The sequence below is a fragment of the Nipponia nippon genome, unplaced genomic scaffold (genome assembly GCF_047370975.1).
Source record: "Nipponia nippon isolate SJK-2023a ecotype South Korea unplaced genomic scaffold, ASM4737097v1 scaffold_4, whole genome shotgun sequence".
Lineage (NCBI taxonomy): Eukaryota > Metazoa > Chordata > Aves > Pelecaniformes > Threskiornithidae > Nipponia > Nipponia nippon.
The window spans coordinates 14,479,542-14,503,737 of NW_028262358.1; the positions used below are offsets into that span (position 1 = coordinate 14,479,542).

Here is a 24,196-nt window from a genome sequence, read left to right on the forward strand (position 1 = left end):
GAGGCAACTCACTCACTCAGTGGCTGTGGCATCTGATTGATTCCCCTGCCTGGCCTGAATCATGGGGAGACAACTGAGGGTTATCTCAGCTGAGTGACATGACCCACTCTGGAGGGATGCGACTGGAGTGACCTAGCTGAGAGGCTGCTTGCATGAATAAACTGACCCTATCAGCCCTGCTGAGCTGGTCACTGACATCATCTGAGACAGTAAGAAAACCCAGAACCATTTTTTACATCCAAAGAAAGAACCAGGCCACATTCAATGGCCAGTATTGGATATTTCTGAATAGGTTGAAAACATAATTTTATTACTCTATTTTTATTATTTATTTATGATATCACCAGAACCACCTGGAATCCACCCAAAAGTTCTAAAAGTACTGAAAGTGCTGAACTATTCACTCTAGCGTACTCTGACTGCGTGACCAGCCTCATACCAGAGGAAAGGAAGGGGCAAAATATGTTTGCTATAGTACAGAGTGGGTGTAGTAAACACAAGAACAAGGGGATACGTCAGAGAAAAGCCGACAAAACATCATGTCAAATCTATTTATGTTCTTCGGAGGACTCTGGATAACAGGGAGTCTTACCTGGTCTATGTTTCTTAAAAAAGGTAGTAGACAAGGTCCCTCTACAAAGATCCCTCATAAAACCTGTCAAGGAAAAACTGGGTCAAGTATGTTACAGATTCACAACCAGCTCAAGGTAGGAGGTAAGGGTCTGTTTTCACAGTGCAAGGAGATTAGTGAAGATGTCTCCCCTTCTTCTCATTGGCCTGTGCTACCCATCATATTCATAAGGGACATGAGGAAGAACATGAGTAGGGGAATTGCCAAGTCTACAGATGATACAGAATTACCTAGGATGGTGATTGCAATTAAGTGAAGAGAGGCAGAAGGGTCTCTTGAGTAAGCGGTTTGCAAAATGGCAAAGGAAATTGGATGTCAACTGGAAAGAAATTATAACATGGGAAAGTAATCCTTACAATATATGCTTACTGGCACTAATGGTGCACTAGCTATTAACACTCACAATGCAGATTTGGAGTTACTCTGAATAGTATGGTTATCTGAAAATACAGGAGAGGTACATGAATAGATCTGCATTGCCTTCTCTGTGACCTGGATTAGTGTACTTCAGTCTGCTTCGGCCCCAAGTATGGGTGGTGGGGTCTGTACCAGCGTCTGGGAGCAGGGCGGTGAGCTCAAATTTGCACACTCTGCTCTAGATGGGTAGAGAGGTGTACAAGTTATTGCTCAGGTGTTTGGGTTTTTTTTTTCCTACCCAAGATGATGAAACAACTTAGTCTATTGTGGGAGAAGATATTGAGAATAGTGGATCAGACTGTACATCTCTGCTTTGCTCCCTTGCTTCTCTCTGCCTCTCCACTTTCAGTAGGGATTTTATCAGCTGTCCCGCTCCTGTGCTATTCACTGGTGAGGGCGCATTACACCCCTCTTCTGCGCCAGTCTGTGGAGAATATAAGCTATCTCATCCTTCCAATGCTGAGACTTGACCTCTTCAGCCTGAGCTGTCAGCCCATATGTTTTTGTTCTACAAGTTCTTGGCTTGATCTTTGATATGTTATGAAGGATATGTTACCTTCCAAAACAGGGAGGTACCCCGCATGAGAAGCATGTTTTGTTTGTAACGCTGCACAGTGAATGACACTTGGTTTTGAGAAGTTGAGCCAAGAAGAGATAAAGTTTGAGCATCAGCGAGAAGGATGAAAAATAAATTAAGAAATTGCTTTGCTTCCTCCTGCTGCTCTGATGTCTCCTCCTGACTTCTAACTCCCTTCTCTTCAGCATCCAGAGCCTCAGAGGAAACACAGTGGCTAAGACACAGCTAACTTACACCAAGAGAACAATGATCTGAAAGTGCTACTACCTTCCTCAACATCAGACATCCTCCCTGTCCATCAGTCTTGTATTTTGAAAGACCTGTGGTGTTACAATAAAGCCAAATTCCAATTTACACAATGTTTTGACTCCTGAGCACAATATCCCAGGACATTGCAGTCTTGCCTTTATGGACATCTTTGCATCTGCTAAAATTGTTCAGATTTTCCCATTGTTTCTTACAATCCCGTGTGCCCCATGGAACAGGTTCTTCAAAAGGCAAAGAAAAGCCGAGGGTCAGGAAGCATCCTGCCTTTTATCAAAACCTTTCTTTTATGTGGGGGCGTCATATACACCTCATGAACAGTGACAAATGAAATATCCCATCTTACAGTTTGGCTTTTATTTTCATTTAATTTACTTGTGATCCTACAGCTTCTCTTTTACTTCTTGTCCTTATTTCTTGCAGAGCATCCCGAGTACATCAGTTTTGTCAGTACGGCCTGCTCACGTATCTCACACTCTGCCAATCATCTTTGCCCTAAAGAATCTCATGTTCACAGCCTGTTTCTTGTGGTACTAATAAAAAAAAAACCTCTCCATCCTTCCTTTGAGAAGTTATTCATCGTTTTCAACCTCCTTCTTAAGAATTAAAGAAAACAAGAATAGAAAAAAAAATACAAATTCTCCTTATGACATTCTCTTTTTCCAACAGTTCTTCACTATGTACCTCACTTGTTGTCTTTCTAATGTATCCCTCCAGCAGTATTATGCTTCTTCACCAAAGTTTTGGCCTGTCAGTTCTCTACTGTTTATATAGTTATCATTAAATGTTCCTGTCATATCTTAACCTTGCTGTTTTTTTTCTCTTCATCTTTCCCAGCAATGTGTAACCTGCTCTCGCTTGAGTACATGGTCATTAGCATACACAGCACGGCTGCTGCTGTTGTTATTCCCATTATTACCATAATGGCTGGGGCCAGAAGAGAGAAGAAGCTTTAGGCATTGTACAAACACAGACAATCCCTGACACAAACAAAAAGCTCTAGCGTTGTTCAAAATAATTCTGAAATCATTCCTGTGAGTATCCTACTCTCCCTTTAAAATATTTCTTTTTACCCATTGGAAAGGTACTACTAAATGCGATGTGTTCAGCCCTCCAGTTTTTTGATGGAGTTGACTATTTTGCATTAGCTCTTCCTCACCACCTCACTTTCCAGCTAGTTTTAGTGACCACATTGCAGCTACAACAGGTGAATCCCCACAAGACTTCACTTGCCAGAGGTTTCCTATGTGCTTTGGGGAATCTAGCCATGTATTAAGTACTGCAATAACAACATACTGGTTCCCAGCTTTTTGAGAAACCTAGCCTTCATTTCATAGTTGTACAGTCATCTGTCCCCCTTGTCCACCCCTGTGCAAAAAAATAGCCCTGCTGGATTGGCTTTTGTTTTATCAACATTTTGGTCTTGAGATCAGATCTTCACATTGGAAATGTGTTTGCACCCAGCCAGCCACCACTGGCCAGTGCTGCGCAATAAATCAGCAAGTTGAAGTCATGCACTCGTTTTGCTTGATCCACTGTCAGCAGAGAGACATAGCACTGAGCCTCAGTGAGCAGGATATAGTTTGCATTTTGACATAGTGCCAGCACTCGTCTTCATGGGAGATCAAAGGCAGTGGCTGAAACACAGAAACAGCTTGTAAACAATCGGTCTGTGCTCATTAATACTGATTGATTACATTGTTTTCTTTCTGCTTAATTCATTTGGGAGATTGTCTATATTGAGCCATCCTATAGAAGCATGGATGGGCCAATGTGGCATACAGGAGCATGCTTAAGAGTCTTTTCCAACCTAAATGATTCTATGATTCTATCACAGTGGACAATCAGGAAGATCCCCAGCCTGTTCTGCCCCCTGTTAACTCTTCTGGGAGGTTACTGCAGTAATGCTGTTTGGGTTTATTGTCTTGCATTGTAATATTTCTTTGACTGGGGCTGGAAGAAAGGGAAGGACACCAGGGTGGGGAAACCTTAGAATGTGGAGTTTCCAAAACCTGTGCTCTGTCCCTGGTTGGGAAGGTATTCGCTGGCCAAGATGCCGCTTTTCACATCTGTAGAATGGTGATAATACTCCCAGCTGGTAGTGGAAGGCTTAATTGATTAATATATGGAAGACACTTTATTAATGCAATGTTATCATCCCTGGAAAATAAAGAAAGGCTAAAAATAGTGTAGTACATTTTGACAGAGCTTTTGTTATTTTCTTTTTATGTTCAGTTCCTTTGACTCTGTCTTTTTCTTTGTGAGGAAACCCTAATTAACTTTTTCATTTTCATTTCATTACTGGGTCCAGGTTTTGGTACTCCGTAGGCAGCCACTAATCATTCAGTCCCCAAATGAGATGAAAGATTCTTGGTGCGAGGAGCACTACAGATATAGAGAGAACAGACCTTGCCCTCAATACTCTGGATGGAGGCAGTGAAGGGGAACTGACCTGCCTATAGTCAGACTGAATACAGGTTGACAGGAGTCCAGTTTCCTATCCCCTATCACAATATACATATGCCTGTCTGTTGAAGAGGCACAAATGTAGATGCAGACACACTCTCACTTGGGACCTCGCATGGAAACAGCTAAAAGATCCCAGACGAAAGCTATCTGTACTATAATTAGAACAAGGGCTGTCTGGGAAATGAACTTTTCATGACTGTGGCAGAGCAGAGCTCTAGGATCCCCACCATAAAGAAAGGCTCGGGCTTTCTGAGATAGTTTTCCCAGCTTTTTAATACTATCAATTTGGACCAAAGTTCTTAAACTGTTTTGGCTTTCTATTGAAGCAACCCTGGGGTTGAAAAAGTGTGCTGAGCTCTGTGCCCCCCGACCTCTGTATGCCCACCTCCACAGGTTCCCATAATGGTGTGGCTGATGGAGAGGCTGTATGGAGGCAGGGAAGGAGCAGACTGAGGAAATTAGACCTCTAGGTCCTCCTCCATGAAACACAAGAACAACCAGCTGTAGGGGGTCAGCACAAAACATCAAGCTCTGTACCCTGCCTCTGACAGTGCCGCCATTTGGTGTTCATGAGAGGGTATAGACAGAGCAAATATAGAGCTATACTTGCCCAATGCGTTAATTTTATATAAAACGTTTCTGAAGGTCTGTGTATAAAATGTTTCAGTGGGAGAGGAGGTGGCTGGAACACAGGGCTGGAGGAGGAAATGGAGGGGGAACAGGAACAGGAAAATAAGGAACACGAGGAAGAGGAGGAACAGAAACAGGAGGAGCAGGAGGAATATCTCCTCCTCCTCCTGCCAACGTGATTTCCATGTCCCTTCTCCCCGAAGAGGCTGCAGGTATGGGGCACACCTGGCACCTTGCTGACACTGCCTGCGTCACTAACAGGCTCAAACTTAAGGTAATGGGCTTGAAATTTAGGAGGCTGAACATGTGGCCTGGCTCCCCTCCTCTAGCTGGGGAGGCAAGTCCAGCATGATGTAGTGGAGATATCAGTTAAGTCTAAATGGATAAGGCTAGAACAGGGGCTCAAGCACTGTACACTAGTCGTCAACATTAGCACTTCCCTTGTCATGGCTTTGACGTATTCCCAAGTGGCAGCATGAGGGAGGAAAAGAGAATTTAGTGGTATGGACAGGGACTGCGCAGTGCCACTTACCCTTTGGGCATGGCCTCTGCTTATTTACAGTAAAGATGTAGCCCTAGGACTCCCAGGAGCATAAAGATGGTAAGACTTGGAAGACAGTCTTTATTGCAGCATTTGAGACAACCTCTCCCCAATTTATTACAGCAAATGCCTCCTGACTTCAAAGTGCCAAACAGCTTTGGGCAAGACCTGAGACAAAGGAGGTTTGGGGGTGTGAGGTTCCTTCTCTTCATTTTCTTCTCAACGTTGCAAAATGACAGTCTCGGTAATGAAAGCTGTTAGCACTTGCATGAATGACCTGACTGTCTTCATCAGACAGACACCACCACAAAAGTTTTAACAATACCATTAATAATTATACGTGGGCTGACTTATATGGGAGCCTCCCACCCCGCATGCTCTCTGCTGAAGGAGCTATGTGAAGCAGGATTGTCTGCATATGAATTAATCATGGGGTGAATCTCTGTGGCTGGGCTTTGTTCTGCATGTGGTAGCACACACTAGCTGCATATTGAAAGGCTAAAAAACTTTGCTCCCTCCCCTCCAAACTCCTGCAACTCACTTAGTGATAAGGGAGAATATTAATGCAGTGCTCAGCTGTCACCTGGTATTCCTGACACATCTGAGGACTCGTACCGCAGTACAGAACTCCTCGGGGAGGGGATGGATGGATGGATAGGTAGATAAAAATGATCAGGAAATCTGTAATTCACATGTTTGTTCATGATTTGAAGCAGGGTTCTCATTTTTCTTGCTTTTTTCTCTGCTAGACATTTGTAAAGATACTGAATTCTTTCTGAAAATGAAACCTGCTTTGATGTTTCTGAAAGCTCCCTCTTTCAGAGCTTGTTCTGTTTCTTGGCTTTTACAGCCAACCACAACTATGGTACAAGCGAACGAAACCCCACAGGTCTATAGATGTCTCCAGTGACCTGAGCTTTAAGCCTAAAAGCCCTTTGGATTGGATATAAATGCTTTTGCCTTACCTCAAAATTAGCTTCTGTGAAAACAACAGAAGGTGAAGCCCAGGTGCATCTTATAGTGATGATATAAATTAGTTTCTAGCACTCATCTGACTCTAATAACAGCTGAAGCTCAAACTGAAGCTGAGTGCAGTCTACATGAATCAGATGGTGTATTTCTCAGACCCTAACTCTGCAATGGCAAACAACAGTGCTTTGCTCAATGCCTTTAGCTGTTTAACACCCAGTACCAAGTTAGACAAACTGAGCAGGAGAACAGTTGTTCCAGCCCAGGTCAGTCCTCCGGGCCCTCAGAATTTGGCTTGATTCTGATTTTTCCTCAACTCTGGTAAAACCAGCTAAACTGCTCAGCTCTTCCAGAGCATAAATCCAGTAATAGAGTGGAGAACACCTCTGCAATTGCAGTGTCAGTTTTGAAAAGCAGCAATTATTCTGGTGGGTTTTTCTTTTTCTGCTTGTGTCTTTTGTTTGTCGTTTATCTGGTGTTTGCTTTCTAATTGCTAATTTTCTAATTGCTTTCTATTAGCATAGGGATTTCCATTGGGTAGTATGTTGCAGCTGATGATCACTATGTATGTTATAAATGCTGATGGCTGGATTTCTGGGATTGTTGGTTTGTGTTATTTTGTGTATAACTGCTGTTTTCCAGGTTTGATAGTGAAATAGTAAGGGTAGTCCTGCTGTGAAGCTTGTGAGCTGTCTGAGTTCATGGATAAATAGGTACGTTAAGCATGTGGCTTTTTGCATTATAGCAATAGCCCTGTGTACTGTGGAGCACGTAACTTTCACTCTAGGCTTGCACTACAGGTTGTTTCTCAGAGTAATAGCCAGATACTCTTTGAGCTACTGCCCTCAAAATGCAGCCTAGCTTTCCAAAACTGGAGCATGGACTGATTTCTGGAATGTGGTTTTCACCCTTTACCCTCAGAGCTGGTCTTAACCTCTGTGGCAATGTTTGCTTTGACTTTGATATGTGCAGGATCAAACCCAAAAGCAAGATGAAGAGAAAAATGTTTAGCCCATCTTTTGCATAGTAGAGCCTTCTAGCACACCTCCCTCCCAATAGCCTAGGTGTTTTAAGAGAGGAGTGTACTGAAGTAGAACTGAGTGAATTGAAGGGAAGTGATTGTGGGTTTTACCAGCCTCTGGCAGTGGAAGCAACAGGCTCTGCATATTTATTGATTACAGTGTGCTCTACATCCTGGGAGGGGGTATTCAGAGCTAATGGTGGGTGTATTTGTTATGTCTGGTTCAGAAATCAGAATGAATAAGTGATAAGCAGTGGAATGCAATTGGACTGCTAACAAGTTATTTTGACTTGCTTAGTGGTGAGAGGAGGGAGGGAGGGAGCCAAGCTCAGCTGTGAGCTCTGCATGGGTACAGAGGGGCTGAGGACTCAGTGAGGAGCATGCTGGAGCTTGTTGCTGGACCTGTTAGCCGGTCACCAAACAGCTGGCCGAATAGATATCCTTGCAAATCATGCATATAGTCTCAATCCTTCTGAGAGCACTGATACACTCAGGGGGTTGGCCTGATGGGGGTGCAGAGCTGAGCAGCCCCCAAGCACATCCAGCCATGGTAGCCTCACACCATGCTCAGTTATCCTTGCTCCATACAAGTTGTGCATTGAAGTAAGAGGGCAACAAAGGGGAAGGGAGACCCTTGCCTTTTAGAAATCACCTAGGCCATCCAGCTTAGTTCTCCTGAGTTCACCGTTTCCTTGTAGATATATTTGTCTGTGTTCTTACTGAAGGTGCTTCTGGAGCCATACTCAAGACAGTGCTTGACTCCTTGGTAGACAGTGAGTCTGCAGTCATGGTTTGGGTGGAGCCTGAAGGCAGGTGTTCAGTGCCCAAAGAGCCCCACAGGCCTGATGATATCCTACATGGCACAGCCATGTCTTGCTGGTGGCTCCTCTTGCAAACGTCCACTGCATTCTTTCTAATGCTTTTCAGTGGTCACCAACCTCGCTAAGCAGAAAAGTGCAGTAGCTTGGCCACTGCTCAAGCCTGGGTGAGTGAACACCTGGAGAATCCATCATCATGTCAGTGATGACTTCCTACTGAGCTTTGGCCTCAGAAAGAAAGCTGAAAATCTTTAACCTTACCTTCTTCCATTCCTCTAGCGTGAGCACCTTTGGCATGTCTCCTCCCTGCCTGAACACGGGACCAAGATTTGTTGGACATTTTCCTGACTTCATGTTCCATGTAGACTTCCTTCAGAATTATTATTTGTCAGTGTAATGAATAAGTAGGACTCTGGACCCATGGGAACCCTTGGTAATTTTTTTTACTAGTTTTTGTCTGTTTTGTTTTGGCATCTTTTCCTCAGGAAAAGAAATTGTAAATCATCTGTCAATACAGGAAATCTGGAAAGGGGTCTGATTTTTTTTTTTTCTTTTGCTAGTTTGCCTAACATGAATAAAAAAAGCCCTTCCATTTGGATCACAGATACAATGTCTAGTCTTTCATTCTGCCATGGAAGGATTTGCTTAGGGAATACAAAATATTATATACCTACTGCTTGTGATAAATTTAATCCTCTCCCTAGCAGCAACATTAGGAGCCTAATTTGGATTTACAACGAAGCCTAGATAGCAATTATTTTACTGCAGCAGCACAAACAGCTCCTCATGTGAACAAGAATCAGGCCCAGTGTGTCCCCATAGGTATCAGAGGACACTTGCAAGAACTAAGAATTTCATTCACTTACGTCTTCATTTTCTTAAGGGTGTGTGGTGGTGTTCATGTCACATCTGAAGTTGGAAGGAAGACCCCCAATACACTTCAACTCCAAATCAGTGACTGGGAAGGTGAGTTGAGGTTTCTAGAGTCCTAAGACTCTAGAAATGCCTAGACTAATGCCTAAGGGCATTGGGGTGGTGACATGATATTTAATGATGAGACCTCAAATATCTTAAGAACACAAAATTTTGTTCCCAGTCCCAAAAACCTAAACTGGAGGTGCTCCAAATGCATTGGACACACCTTATCTTCAATCAAGATCCCTGCCCCACACCCAGTTGCCCTTAGTGGATCCCTGAGACAAGGTCTATGGGGAAATTGAAGCTTCCAGGAGAAAATAAACCTTTTTGAAATGTACAGTGACATCTCCATGTGATGTTCCAGCTTCTTTCTAATATGTGGTAAACCCCACAGGCCAGCATGATGGAAAACCAAGTTGTAACCAAAAGCAGCATAGAAAACCTGGGCCACATTTATGGGCTGACAGCAGCATGCACCAGGACACCACCTGAGGTGACAATTTGAATCACTTGCAGATCAGCCTTCGCAGCCTGTCAAACTGACTATAAGCACCTTCTGCCTCCTAGGTAGGAGAGATATAATGCATGTTGACTTCCAGGCTACGTTTAGGCAACAGTGGAGACTTGTTTACAACTGGTTGTTGCTGCTGTTTGCAACAAGCCCCTCAGCTACTTGGTCAAGTGCTACAAAGGCTCTGCCCCATCCTTATGTATCATCTCTGACTTGGAGAACCCCCTTGCCCGACTGGTGAAAAAACAGCTTGTGCTTTGTTACCTCTCTGTTGTGGTTTAACCCCAGCTGGCAACTAAGTACCACACAGCTGCTTGCTCACTCCCCCCCAGTGGGATGGGGGAGAGTAAAAGTGAGAAAACTCATGGGTTGAGATAAAGGCAGTTTAATAGGTAAAGCAAAAGCTGTGCATGCAAGCAAAGCAAAGCATCATCCACTACTTCCCATCGGCAGGCAGGTGTTCAGCCATTCTTGGAAAAGCAGGGTTCCATCACACATAACGGTTACTTGGAAAGACAAAACGCCATGACTCCGAATGTCCCTGCCTTCATTCTTCTTCCCCCAGCTTATATACTGAGCATGACGTCATAGGGTATGGAATGTCCCTTTGGCCAGTCTGGGTCAGCTGTCCTGGCTGTGCCCCCTCCCAGCTTCTTGTGCACCTGGCAGAGCATGGGAAGCTGAGAAGTCCTTGACTAGTGCAAACTCTACTCAGCAAGGACCAAAACATCAGTGTGTTATCAACATTATTTTCATCCTAAATCCAAAACACAGCACTATACCAGCTACTAAGAAGAAAATTAACTCTATCCCAGCTGAAACCAGGACACTCCCTCATCCTACCTGTGGCAGGCTACAGAGACTGCAGTGATATCCCTACCTGTTAGTCTGAGTTCAAGGAGTCATACAGTTGAGAGAAAGCCATGGATTTTATTTCTTTTCAGCATCACATTTCTAGCTTGTTTGGCTGCAGGCAATGGTTTGACACAAAAACCCAAAGGAAAATGAGAAGATACCAACATTTGTTTTGTCTTTCAAACTCCTGTTTTTCAGCTAATTGAATTTTGGAGAGCTGACTTCTGGGTTTTCAGCTCCTGAGGGTAGTAACTTCATGAAAGTCTCTGTGGCTTGTTTGTCAGCCAGTGTCCTTCAGTAGAGCTCCTCCAAGGTAGAGTGATGAAAGGCAGCACCAAGGGACAGCCTGACTTCAAGCCCCAAAGCATCCTAGAAGGCACCTTTCTCATTGAGGAAACATCTTGGGAGAAAGAGATTTCATGCAGTGAGCCAGAGATACTGGTGTTCAGTTGCAGACCCACAGAAGGCGGCAGACCTCTGTACTTGTCAGCAGTTTAATAAAAGCTGATGGTTTCACCTGCCATCAGCATCAGACTTTTTTACTTGCAGCCTTTCTCTCTTGTTCTCTCTGGAAAAGAAAAAAACCAAACCAACCCACACCTCCCTCCCTCTGTTATAATTGCTTCATATAGGATATTTTCTGCTTTGACTTTGTACCATTTTTGCCAGTAACTTGCAGAAAGTGAGTCACTCTGAGCAAGCTGGAGACAGGCCAAGGGCAGGCCGGGGAAGGGATGTGAATGCTGTTTTCCCTGCTGTGGCAGATCCCTTAGGCTGTGCTGCCAGCGGGTAAGTGCTGCTCTTGGCTCTTGCGCGAGGCCATATGGTGGGAAGTAGGTGGGAAAAGCCTTCCCCATCCAAAGAGAAGTTCTCTTCTGTTGTGTGCTTTCCTCTTCTCCAAGACAAGCTGGAGGGCCAGGGCTTGGCTGCAGGAATGCTCTAGATGGGAGAAAAAACAGTTCTCCCATTAGAAGTTCAGTTTGAAAAGTCCCTGGGATAAAAGGGGCAGGTAGATGCCTGAAGGCTTGGGTTTATGTAGCCACCAGTTTCTGCTGGTTTAAGCACATCAGTCGTGTAGACCAGCAGATATAAACTCCCTGACCTCTGGAGCCAAAGGGAGCTGCTGCATTTTGCAGGAGATGCTGGGTTTAGTCCTACAAGGAGACAGCAGCAGGCTGTGCATCTCTGTAGCCCTGTTTTACGGCCAGTCATGCACAGCAGGGCACGGGGAGGGATAAGGCAGGGCAGTCCTTCTTCTGCACTGGAAGCATTTTATGCTCACCGTGTGCTGGGTCACTGCGTGAGCCAGGGCAGGAATGAGCCCTGAGCTCTGCACTGATGTGCTGGGAGTAGCTGGGCTCCGAGGAGGTGCTGGAGGCAAGATTTGTCAGGAGAGGTAATATTTTTTTATGGGAGCAATTCACAGAGGTGGATAAAAGGGACAAGCTTTAGAGCTCCCAGGTCCTTCTTCGTGTCTGAAATAGGAGCAGCAAGAGACAAGCTGAGGAACTGAAATTCATAACTCTGGACACTAAACATCACAAGCTCTATAGAGATATTGGTTTTACAGCCCTTTATAATTCTTAACCCCTCCTCTCAGCTAACAGCTTCTTGTTCCACCAGCAATAAATTACCTGCTGCTCTCGTTTTCTCTCTCCCTCTCTCTTTCCCAGAGGACCGAATAACTTTTTTACCTCTCCTCATGCTAAAAATGTCCCTCCCCCACTTAATGGGTACCAACTACCTTTTCTCACCCGAGGTGTCACCAAGTTAATTAATCAAATTAAACCCTGAGCAGTTGGTCTCAGTTTGTATTTAGCGCTGCAGCTTGCATGTCTGTCCCAGACCCGATGACATGTGTGTGAGCCTGAAAAGCAGCTTGTTTCACACTGAATACATCGATTGCTTTAATAGAAGGTACTATGCTTAAATCGACTTGGTGCCGCCAGATAAAGCAGGCATGATTCCTGCAGGTATGGTGAATTGGCAGCCATATTGGGAGCTTTTTCTGGCATACAGAGCTGCTGTACAACGTTTGGGCTGTGGACTTTTGGTAAGGGCGACTTCTCTAACCCCTGGGTGGCGGTGAGTTAGTCCTGCATTGCCAACGGCATGTGCACGGGGGCTTGCTTCCAAACTTGGGCACTTTGAACCGCAAACTTTAACACCCGCTGCTGGATCCACCCCATTATCACTTCAGGGGCTTAGTCACTGGGCACAGGCAAATGAAATGTGGAGCATCCCTTGGCTCTTCCTGCTGATGAGCCTGGGAATGGCAGAGGGAGGGTCAGGTCTGAGCCAGCCCCCAGCCTGTCTGGAAGGATCTCTTTCTCTTCATTAGGCATCTAGAGTTTAAATAGCATGAATGTGGCCCTCACAATTACTAAAAATAGGGCTGGCTACATAAGCAAGTGAATACTAGGGAATTGTTGGAGCCTTTTCCATCAAAGGAAAAGCAACAGTGGTGTTTCCCAGCCTCCAGACCTAGCCAGCAGCCCCCCAGCCCAGCTGGGCATCCCAGGATGCCTTCTGCTCCTTGTGAGGATACAGCTTTCACAAGATATGGCAGCAAAACCTGACCCGGCATTTGCAAATGTGATCAAATGCCTCAGGTACAACATGCCTCTGTGGCTTTTGCAGAAGCCTAATGGACTGTGGGTGCTGGGCAGCTGCTGCGGTGGGTGCCTGGTTCCCTGGGTGGCTCCGTCAGAGTTAGTCACCTCGGTACTGAGGCTGGACAAGGCGAGAACCCTGCCAGACCTCTGAGTCCCTCAGCCTTTGACTCTATGGGGTCCCTCAGCAGGGAGACAGGATAGCTGAGAAGAGCAGATAGAAATGAATCATGTTAATCAATGAAAATGAACATTTTGGGGGGCAAGAGGGGCTGGGCACCCATACAACCATTGCTATATCTCCTGGAACTGATACGAGCCCATGGGCAGCACCCAGCATGTCTCCCAGTACATCCATGACTGTACTTTCCACGAGGGCCATAGCCATGAGCTGGCTTCAGCCAAATGAGAGCCTTGCCTCTGAGTTTTTCTTGGCCCTGGTAATACCTGTCTTGCCAAATGTGGTGAACGTAAACTGAGGACCAGCAGGGGAAGTTTGAGAAAGCATTTTTGTGACATGATTTCTGCATCATGTTAAAACAGTAGAGGCGATCACTCAGTAAGGAAAGACCTCTGGAGGAACAACATGTCACAGTTTCAAGCAGTCCCTCCAAGTCAATCCATTTCTCATCCATCTTACCCCTTGCTCTGAGCAGCTTCTGGCTGTAGCCAGTTCTGGAATACCTTTGCAAAAGTGTTTCAGGGAGATGTCAGCCGCAGCCAGATGGCAGTTGTTTTGGACAAGCTCATTTGGCTGCCAGGGGATGCTAGTCAGGGCATCGTGATATTAAGCGTGAATTTGGTGAAAAGATTAAGCCAGAAAATGGGGAAAGAAATAGGACAGCCAGAACTGTTGATTTGAACACTTCTTTTAAGAGATCTGTTTTGATTTTTCCCTTCAAAACAACCTTTTAAGGACAAATTTAGCTCTGTGTGTTTAAAATAAATAAAGAGCAATTAAAGTGAAGAGTCACCATCCCATTTCAATTAAATCAAATATTTCTGCTCACTGAAAATATTTGAGGAAGCCTGAAGTTTCATTTCAGACAACTTAAAAATATTTCAACAATTATTATTATTTTGGTTCAGCTACTGAACTGAAAAATGATTTATTTGCACAGCTCTGATTAAGGCAGAGAGAAACTTATTTAAGCATTTTGATTAATTATGCCTTTATTCCCAGCTGAGCAGAAGCGGGAATTCCAAGTCAAAGGGAAGTATTGCTTCTCTTTTCTTCATTACTTTGGTAAATGGCTTTGAATATGCATGTATTCCCTTCCACTAGGGTAGGGCTTCCGCATGATGCTGGGAGCCGCTTCATGACATGAGAGTCATTTACTTTTTGTCTGTAGCATGCCTACTGTGGCACAGGCTGAAGTAATTTGTTTCCAGGTCTCAGTGGCATATTAATATTAAACAAAACCACAGTGTTGCTTTTCCATATTCACCCCTTTGTTTTCCATGCTTCTCATTCTCATTCCTAAATGTTTTATTGGTGATGTACTATCTGGGGGTCTGGAAGAAGGGAGGAGGGAATAAAAGAAGGGTGCAAATTTGAATACTGATAACATTTCAGCTGAATATTGCTATGTTTTGGTTAATAGTTAACGTGTTCCTACTTGGAAACATGCCCTGTGTTTCTGTTCTCTCTGCCATGGTTGCAGGTCCTCTGCTGCACCTTCTTTTCCCCTCTGCAAAAGGAGCAGCAGGGAATCTCTTGGAGGAGCACAGTGCACACGGGCTGGTGAGCCTGGACCAGGGGAAGCCTGTGAGGAAACCAAATTACGACTCTTCAGAAGCACTAACCCAATGTAACCATAATGGGAAAAAACAGCAACTGCTGCAGAAATTGATCAGGGGTGGCGGGAGAGGGGAGAGGAATCAAAATGTTGAATTCCAGAAACGTGGATGGAAGTGCTTTGCCCAGCCGTTGGCACAGCTGGCCGTGCTGCCAGTCTTTCTGCCTGCAGGTACCGGGGTTCTTCAGAGAAACAGGCGTCCATTTCCCATACACGAGCACTAAGGCTATGCTTCTCTGCTTTCTTTAAAACGTGTTTCATATGATAAATGGCCAATCGATACAGCCATGACTTTCTATTTTTTTGCTCAAAATATTGATCAATAGATGTTGCAGCTGTCTGCTGTCAAAGATTTGATTCACTGTGAATCTTACAAAAGCTGAACTGTTCTGAAGTCATTTCCATTCTCCTTAAATTGCATTTGAATTTGCCTTGAAACAGCTGCTCGATGCTGCCCAGGGCTCGACCATTTCTCACAATCAGAGTTTTCTCCAATAAGAAGGGAAAGTGTCTTAAAGCCCTGCACTCCTTTCTGGCCCTGATCTCAGAGATATCCCTGCGTGTGCATAATTCCATGTTTTTAGGGACTGGCTCCAGAAGAGCAGCTCGTTGTCACGGAGAGCCAAGACAGAGCAAAGAGTTGTCATGGAGAGCAACACATTATCATGGCTTTTGTTTTCAGCACTGACTAGACAAAACATTTTTTGGCTGGCGTGAAAGAGCATCACCAGCTCCTTACACACTTCAGTGCCCCTGAGACCTTGTCGGGAGAGCAAATTCTCTGCTTACTGTCAAGCAATCTGCTGCTTAAATGCTTACAGGAGCATGAATGCGTAGTTTTCCTTGAGATTGTTGAAAATAGGCATCGATAAGTACTTTGCAAGAAAAATATAGCTTTATTTTCTGGACATGATTGATAGAGGGTGACTACAATAAGCCTTAGCTCCCCTCAAAGAGAGATGTCCCGCCACTTTGGAAATGCAGTGAAACTAAGGCAACAAAATGATGGAGATGGCAATCAGCACATCCCATGTGAGCAACTCACAAATCCTCTGGATCCATCCTTTTTACCTGTCAGACAAATTACTATTGTAAGGCACCTGGTCAATAAGGCATTTTGTGACACTGAGCACCTTTAAACCCTTATCTCACAAAGAGGCACCAAGAATACATGCTTACAGCAGTTCCTTGCATCCCTTGCAGGGCTGTGGCCCCAGACTCCTGTCCTCTCTTCCAGCAAGAAAGTAAGGTGCTGTGTTTGTAGTTGAGGAGCCCAGGAAACACGGCTCTGGGGATTTAGCCAGTAATATCCCATGGGGAAAGAGGATCTCTTATTTACACTAAAAAGCTCACCACTAGACCCAATTCCCCTTCCTCGCCACTCCCTCTGTGCAATCCAGACGGGGAGACACATGAGGAAATAATGATAGAATCAGATGGAGGGAGTGGCTGCATCTAAGTGAACAAAGACTTTAGACAGTTGATGGAATGGGCCCACGTGGTACCTTTTTTTAATACGTAGTGGTCCTGGACATTGTTGAAACAGTATGCTTTAGCAATTCCCTTGTAAATTGTGAAGTCTCAAACAGCCGCAGTGATGCTCTGACAATTTGTAGCATTTTATACCACTCAAGAGCAGGCTGACCCCAGTCTGAGAGATGTACTTCATGTTTCTACTGGCCTGCTTCATGTCTCAGACCTGGGAAAGTAAATAGGCTGAAGTGTGAATAGACACATAATTTTGAATTCTGTACTGATCCCTCTGGGTTCTTGTCCTGGTGATACACAGATGAGCTGACAGACAATTTCAGGTTCAGTACTGATCTCTGCAGACCTTCATCACAAAGCCAGCTAGGTAAATAATTTCAGTTTCTCTGCTGATGCCTCTGGGTAAACAGATATTTTGAGATTCTGGCCCAGTCCCTCTAGCAGGCCAGTAGATAAGCAAACAGAAGGAAAATTCAGGTCCTGTTTTGAACTCTCATGTCCTTCCAAATTTGTATTAACAAGAAGCTCCTTGTCTCTCTTTTTCATGCCTCTTACCTACCTCTTGCCTGGCTTCTGGTTTCCCATGCAGCATCAGAAAGGGTGCACTGCAGCTGAAACCAGTAGTAAAACCTCAGGGCTGGACGGAGGTATGTCCTCTGTACCCGACTGTGACTCAGTGCTACAAACATCTGGAATGAATCAGAAGAGGGACTATGAATGGAAGGACTAGACACAGACGCAAGCACGTGGTTTACAAACCCCATTATTTAGCTCCCCAAGCCACAAGACACTCAGCTATGCTGGAGCAAGCAACAGGACATGAAGGTGCAGATATCAGCTGACATTTAGCTGTGGTTGTCATGGTCTTCATTTGCATAGGTCCACTGTTAAGCTCTGTTCTACCAACCAAGACAGTTGCTATTTCATGCTGCCACTTCTCCCCATCCAGGATACCCCAGGGGTGCCACCCACAGCTTTGCTCTTCTCTTGCTTAACATGGCCACCTGTGCAAAGGTGCTGAAGGCTGCATCCATACTGATGCTGCTGGGACAGCAGTACTTGTCCTTTGTCACTGTCACCTAAGTCAAACATGGGGCAGTAGAGAGGTAGGAGGTGATGGAGATCTGGGTAATAGGGATGAAGGCCCTTGGAAACAATCTTTCTTCCATGGGGGCAGTCAGAAGACAGGCTGCATTTGTGATGAGGACCAGAAAGGGTTAATTGACAGCCTGGATGTGAGCAGATAGAATCACAGAATCATAGAATCATTTAGGTTGGAAAAGACCTTGAAGATCATCAGGTCCAACTATTAACCTAGCACTGCCAAGTCCACCACTAAACCATGTCCCTAAGCACCACATCTACACATCTTTTAAATACCTCCAGGGGTGGAGACTCAACCACTTTCCTGGGCAGCCTGTTCCAGTGCTTGACAGCCCTTTTGGTGAAGAAATTTTTCCTAATATCCAACCTAAACCTCCCCTGGTGCAGCTTGAGGCCATTTCCTGTTGTCGTATCACGTTACTTGGGAGAAGACACCGACCCCCACCTCACTACAGCCTCCTTTCAGGTAGTTGTAGAGAGCAATAACGTCTCCCCTCAGCCTCCTTCTCTCCAAACTAAACAACCCCAGCTCCCTCAGCTCCTCCTCGTAAGACTTGTGCTCTAGACCCTTCACCAGCTTCGTTGCCCTTCTTTGGACACTCTCCAGCATGTCAGTGTCCTTCTTGTAGTGAGGGGCCCAAAACTGAACACAGTATTCAAGGTGCGGCCTCACTGTTGCTGAGCACAGGGGGACAATCACTTCCCTAGTCCTGCTGGCCACACTGTTTCTGATACAAGCCAGGATGCTATTGGTCTTCTTGGCCACCTGGGCACACTGCTGGCTCATGTTCAGGTGGCTGTCAACCAACACCCCTAGGTCCTTTTTCCTCTGGGCAGCTCTCCAGCCACTCTTCCCCAAGCCTGTAGCATTGCATGGGGTTGTTGTGACCCAAGTCCAGGACCCGGCACTAGCCTTGTTGAACCTCATACAATTGGCCTCTGCCCACTGATCCAGCCTGTCCAGATCCCTCTGCAGGGCCTTCCTACCCTCCAGCAGATCAACATTCCCACCCAACTTGGCGTCATCTGCAAACTTATGGAGGGTGCACTCAATCCCCTTATTCAGATCATTGACAAAGATACTAAACAGAACTGGCCCCAGTACTGAGCCCTGGGGAACACCACTTGTGATTGGCCGCCAACTGGATTTAGCTCCATTCACAACTCTTTGGGCCCAGCGATCCAGCCAGTGTTTTACCCAGCAGAGAATATGCTCGTCCAAGCCATTAGCAGCCAATTTCTCCAGGAGAATGCTGTGGGAAACCTTGTCAAAGGCCTTACTAAAGTCCAGGTATACAACATCCACAGCCTTTCCCTCATCCACTAAGCGGGTCACCCTGTCATAGAAGGCAATCAGGTTGGTCAAGCAGGACCTGCCTTTCATAAACCCATGCTGACCGGGCCTGATCCCCTGGTTGTCCTGTACGTGCTGCGTGATGGCATTCAGAATGATCTGCTCCATAACCTTTCCCAGCACCGAGGTCAGGCTGACAGGCCTGTAGTTCCCTGGATCCTCCTTCCAGCCCTTCTTGTAGATGAGCATCACATTTGCTAACCTCCAGTCAACTGGGACCTCCTCGGTTAGCCAGGACTGCTGATAGATGATGGTAAGTGGATTGGTGAGCACCTCCGCTAGCTCCCTCAGTACCCTTGGGTGGATCCCGTCCAGCCTCATAGACCTGTGTGTGTCTACGTCGTGTAGCAGGTCGCTAACCATTTCCACTTGGATTATGGGGGCTTCATTCTGCTCCCCATCCCTGTCTTCCAGCTCAGGGGGCTGGGTACCCCGAGAACAACTGGTCTGACTATTAAAGACTGAGGCAAAGAAGGTATTAAGTACCTCAGCCTTCTCCTCATCCTTTGTCACTATGTTTCCCCCCGCATCCAATAAAGGGTGGAGATTCTCCTTAGCCATCCTTTTGTTGCTAAAGTATTTATAGAAACATTTTTTATTGTCTTTTATGGCAGTAGCCAGACTAAGTTCAAGTTGGGCTTTGGCCCTTCCAATTTTCTCCCTGCATAACCTCACGACATCCTTGTAATCCTCCTGAGTTGCCTGCCCCTTCTTCCAAAAGCCATAAACTCTGCTTTTTTTTCCTGAGTTCCAGCCAAAGCTCTCTGTTCAGCCAGGTTGGTCTTCTTCCCCACCGGCTTGTCTTTCGGTACATGGGGACGGCCTGTTCCTGCACCTTTTAAGATTTCCTTCTTGAAGAATGTCCAGCCTTCCTGGACTCCTTTGCCCTTCAGGACTGCCTCCAAGTCCAAGGTAGCAGCTCTGCTGACCCCCCTCCTGACTTCTCCAAGAATTGAAAACTATCATTTTGTGATTGCTATGCCCAAGACGGTCTCCAACCATCACATCACCCACCAGGCCTTCTTCTGCTTGCAAACAGGTCCAGCGGGCGCCTTCCCCAGTTGGCTCCCTCACCAGCTGTGTCAGGAAGTTATCTTCCACACACTCTAGGAACCTCCTAAGCTGTTTCATCTCACCGTATTGTATTTCCAGCAGACATCTGGTAAGTTGAAGTCCCCCACGAGAACAAGAGCTAGCAATTGTGAGACTTCTCCCAGCTGCTTATAGAATATTTCATCTGCCTCTTCATCCTGGTTGAGTGGTCTATAACAGATCCTGCTCTTCACCCCCTCCCTTTGCTTTGGTGCTATGGAGAGACTCCCTGGCCCTCCCTCTTGTCCCAGCCTGTCTCCACAGTCCCAGTTCACCTGAATCTACCTCCTTGTCCCCCAGAGCTTGGTTCAGGACTCCTGGTAGGGCATGCGGTGCACACACTTCTCCAGGGACTTCAGTACTCTGGTTTGGAGCAGAACCTGCAGAACAGCAGTGCAGCTACAGTTTCGGACTGATGAGTCCCAGCAGACTCATGGCTTTTGGGTGCCACAATGGCCATCCTGTGCTGAGGATCTGTGACTCAGTCACAGCCATCTTAGAGCCTTGTGGTCATCTTACACGATCAGCATCTCCCTCAGCCCTCTTCATCTCCTCAGTCTGGACTGCTGGCACTGTGGGGAGCAGGCTCCAGTGCTCACGGCATACTTCTTTCACAATAATTTTAGCATCTGCTGCAAGTGGTTGGCAAGTGTAGACTATTTCCTGCTCATTTCACACTGCTTCCTTGCCAGGGCCTGGCAGAGAACCAAGGCATCCTGACCCCCAGTCCTTCCCCTCCTTCACTATTATGCATCAGTGTAGGGAACTGAGGTCTCACAGTCTTCACAAGCCAGCTTTTCCATGAGACAGGAGATGTATTCTGGCTCCCAGGTCACGTGGCCCATAGTGAGCTCTGTTACTTTTGAATTGCTGCTTAGCTGGAGGAATGTTGTGTGGTGAAAAGTGGATTTAGGGATGGAGGGAGATGGGTTTAATGCTACTGCTTTCTGTCAGACATAGAAATCTCAAAAGGCTAGGATTTTTTTTCATTCCTTTAAGGCTGGCTGCACGATTTCTGTTTAAAATGTTTTATTGAGATAGCGCATGTACTTCTTTTCTAAAGGGATAAATCTGCATGACATTTTTGGCTAAGACCACTGACAAATGCAGTGCCTCTCCAGAGCTGTGATTTGCTTCTACTGTCCCATTCTTTTCTCTTTTATGTTTTCATAAAGAGTATGTGTTCCCTTTTAAAATAACTGTAATGAAAAACTTTTGGTGAAAAAAAATCCAGATTATTTTGGCCTAGGACTGTGGGACTGTGACCAGTGGAAACTGTAATTTGACCTAATGCCCCTTCCTTTTTTCCTCTTGGGGAATTCCCTGCTATATTACAAATCTACATACGTATAACAGCATCTCCTTTGGGAAGGAGAATAATAAGCAGCATGGAGTTGAAGTACACAGTCCTTTCTGGGATATTTCCTGAGACCCTGACTCAAAAGGTCTGGATTCAAGAGCCGTTCCAGCTTCTGGTTTTGGCCAGACCCTTCAGGTTATTTCAGAGCTTTGGACAGGTTTTAGTGTCAGCATATGCTCTGTTTATGGTTTCAGTTTGTTTATAGGTCCCTCCAAATAAGCATAGAGCTCTCCTAAGCTTCCCTGAGTACTCGTAACCCCAATAAGAATGCCAGCCTCCCAACTAGTGAGATTAGCTTAACCAGTTATGAGTTGCAAAATAAATATATAGAAAAGCTGAGGTCTTTTATGCATCTTCTGGATTTGTGGCATCCAAAGAACCTCCTTTTCATGCCTGATTGCGTAGCCAAAGGCTAGAAACACATTATTTGGTTAACAAAAGTTGAATTAGTTCTGTCATATCTTGACTCTAGGGATTGGGTCCTTATGAGAGAGGCTAACAATCAGATGAGTTTATTACATGCCAGTGATGCAGTAAAATTCAATTAATTTGTTTGCTGTGTTTCCCAGAATGAGAAATAGACATGCCATAAATGTGAACGATGCCATCACTCTGGTTCTGTGTCAGTAAACAAATGTAATTTGATGATGTTTTGGAGTCTCACTGTCCTTCCTTGCACACCCCTGGGTCCCCTGAAGCTCCAGAGAAGATGGGAGGACACTGCACGAACACACTTTCCCTGGCACAGTGTTGCAGACCCTGCTTTAGCATTGTGACCATCTATGACCCTGCTGAGAATGATGGGATAGGAGGCCCTACCTGGGGAATAAGTCCTTGTCTGGCCTGTTGCCTTCCCAATTGCTGCGTGTCCATGAACGCAGGAGCCAAATGGGACATCTGCAAGGAGTCAGAGAAACTTCCCCATGCAAAAAATGTTCTCCAAAGATGGTACAAGAATTACTTCAAAGAACTAAGCTTGGGGGAGCACTCAGCCTGAATGACTCCATCTCCTTCTCTAAAGCAGCTTGTTGGGACCCATGGCATGGATCAAAACTGCTATGACTCCTCAAGAACTTTGTCTTCTGGCCTTGATCTAGGCTTTGGGTCTGCACTGCTTGGAGGGAGAGGTGGTCCACATCCATGTCGCCAGATAACCTGAAGGAATGAGTGAGGGAGCATGGACTGGAAGCTCGGGATGTTGCTGTGTCCTTGGTTGAGGATTTTGTTGGGCTCAGCAGGATCAGGCCCTGCCTGGTAATACAGGACTAGTGTGTTACTGATGTGAAGAGGCAGGAAGATGGGAAGCTCAAAAGGAAAATTCCCAGGAGGAATCAGGTGGGCACTAAAATGGTTATGCTCCCTCTACCAAATTCTCCTAAGGAAAAAGTATCTAATAACCTTTTCCCAGAGGAGTGGAAAGCTCTGTCCTTATATTCACCCTAAAGGGGATGACAGAGAAATCCTTAATAACGTTGAGAATTGGCAGGTCATGACTTGAAGGTATCTGGTAAAATTGAAATAATAAGTCCATCTGCAGTCCATGAAGTGCCACATATGCTGGAAGTCAGTCCAAGATAAATGATCTCTTTCCCTTTTGTTCAAGTCTTTTTGATAAGAGAGAAAGAGGCTCAGCTACGGGAGGGAAAGTAGGAAAGAGGTGGACCAAGGAGATGAAGGACAAAATGACAGGAGTGACGGGACTTTAGCAGGCATTCCCTTCCCCTACTGTTAATTGCAGACGGGGCCTCAGAGTATCCCAAGGCTGGTCAAATTCATGCAGGGACTTCATCACAGTCATTCCAGTCCTGAGTACACTGCTGTGTAGTAGCTCCAGACACAACCCAGAGAAGGCATCCACTGAGCCTGACACCCTTGCATGTACCACTGGAGTTTATCCTGAATCAAAAGGTCCCCAAAAGAAAAACCAGCACACCTGATTCACCTGTGGATATATGACCTAGGAACCAGAGGTGCTTCTTGTTAAAAAAGCAACAGGAATAGTTGGCTAAACTTTTGTCCCTGTGTGGATACTCTTAGGTTATGTGCTAAGAAGCTTTTGTCTTCACACCCACAAGGGAGCACAGGGGAGCAATGGCAGGAGGGGGACCCCAAGTAATACCCCATCCCAGCTCCTTGCAGCTCCATCACAGGGACCACCAGCCTATCAAAGGCCCATCTGCACAAGCCTAGCAGAGCAGAGAGGTCCAAAGACAGGGGGAAGTACAAATTGCAGACTCAGAGAAGGCAACACCCTGTCCAGGCTCCTCCCAGGGCTGTCCTGGCAGACCCTGAGCCCCATCCTGGGGAGACCATGGCAGCAGCTCTCTGAAGCACCCTTTGGACTGCGCAGGGTTATGAGACAACATTATAGGCATTAAACTCCATTTATAGCTACTTTCAGCAAGGAGAGGGTGCTCCCTATTCCATGTACTCATGTGTGTATGGGGGTCTGAGTGCAGCAACTGCAGTCAGACCATGGGTTGGAGGATCCGTGTGTCCATGGTGCAGCAACCGGATAGAGTGTGGGTGTGCAAGTGAGTGATCCCTAGTGAAGTTCAAGCCAGACCAGCCAGTGAGTAGGTGAGGTGGCCTGGGAGCCCAGCATGGGTCTATGTCACTGGGGGTGAGACCATGGGTGGAGCTGGCCACAGCGGGACCAGAGGGTCCTGGCCAACTGTTGGAGAGACTTTGGATCACAGGGGCTGATTAGGAGACCTGCTTCTGTGTGCATGCATGTGAGGCAACAGGGCAGAGTGAGGTTCAAGT

The 24,196-nt window shown here is 45.9% G+C and overlaps 1 long non-coding RNA gene across 1 annotated transcript; it reads left to right on the forward strand.

Annotated features, from left to right (window-relative positions):
- Positions 1–6,754: 6,754 nt before the first annotated feature.
- Positions 6,755–9,725, forward strand: LOC148053155 (uncharacterized). Its single transcript, XR_015707976.1, has 4 exons — positions 6,755–6,926; positions 8,617–8,770; positions 9,221–9,303; positions 9,650–9,725. It is a non-coding gene; the product is annotated as an uncharacterized LOC148053155 (long non-coding RNA).
- Positions 9,726–24,196: the final 14,471 nt, after the last annotated feature.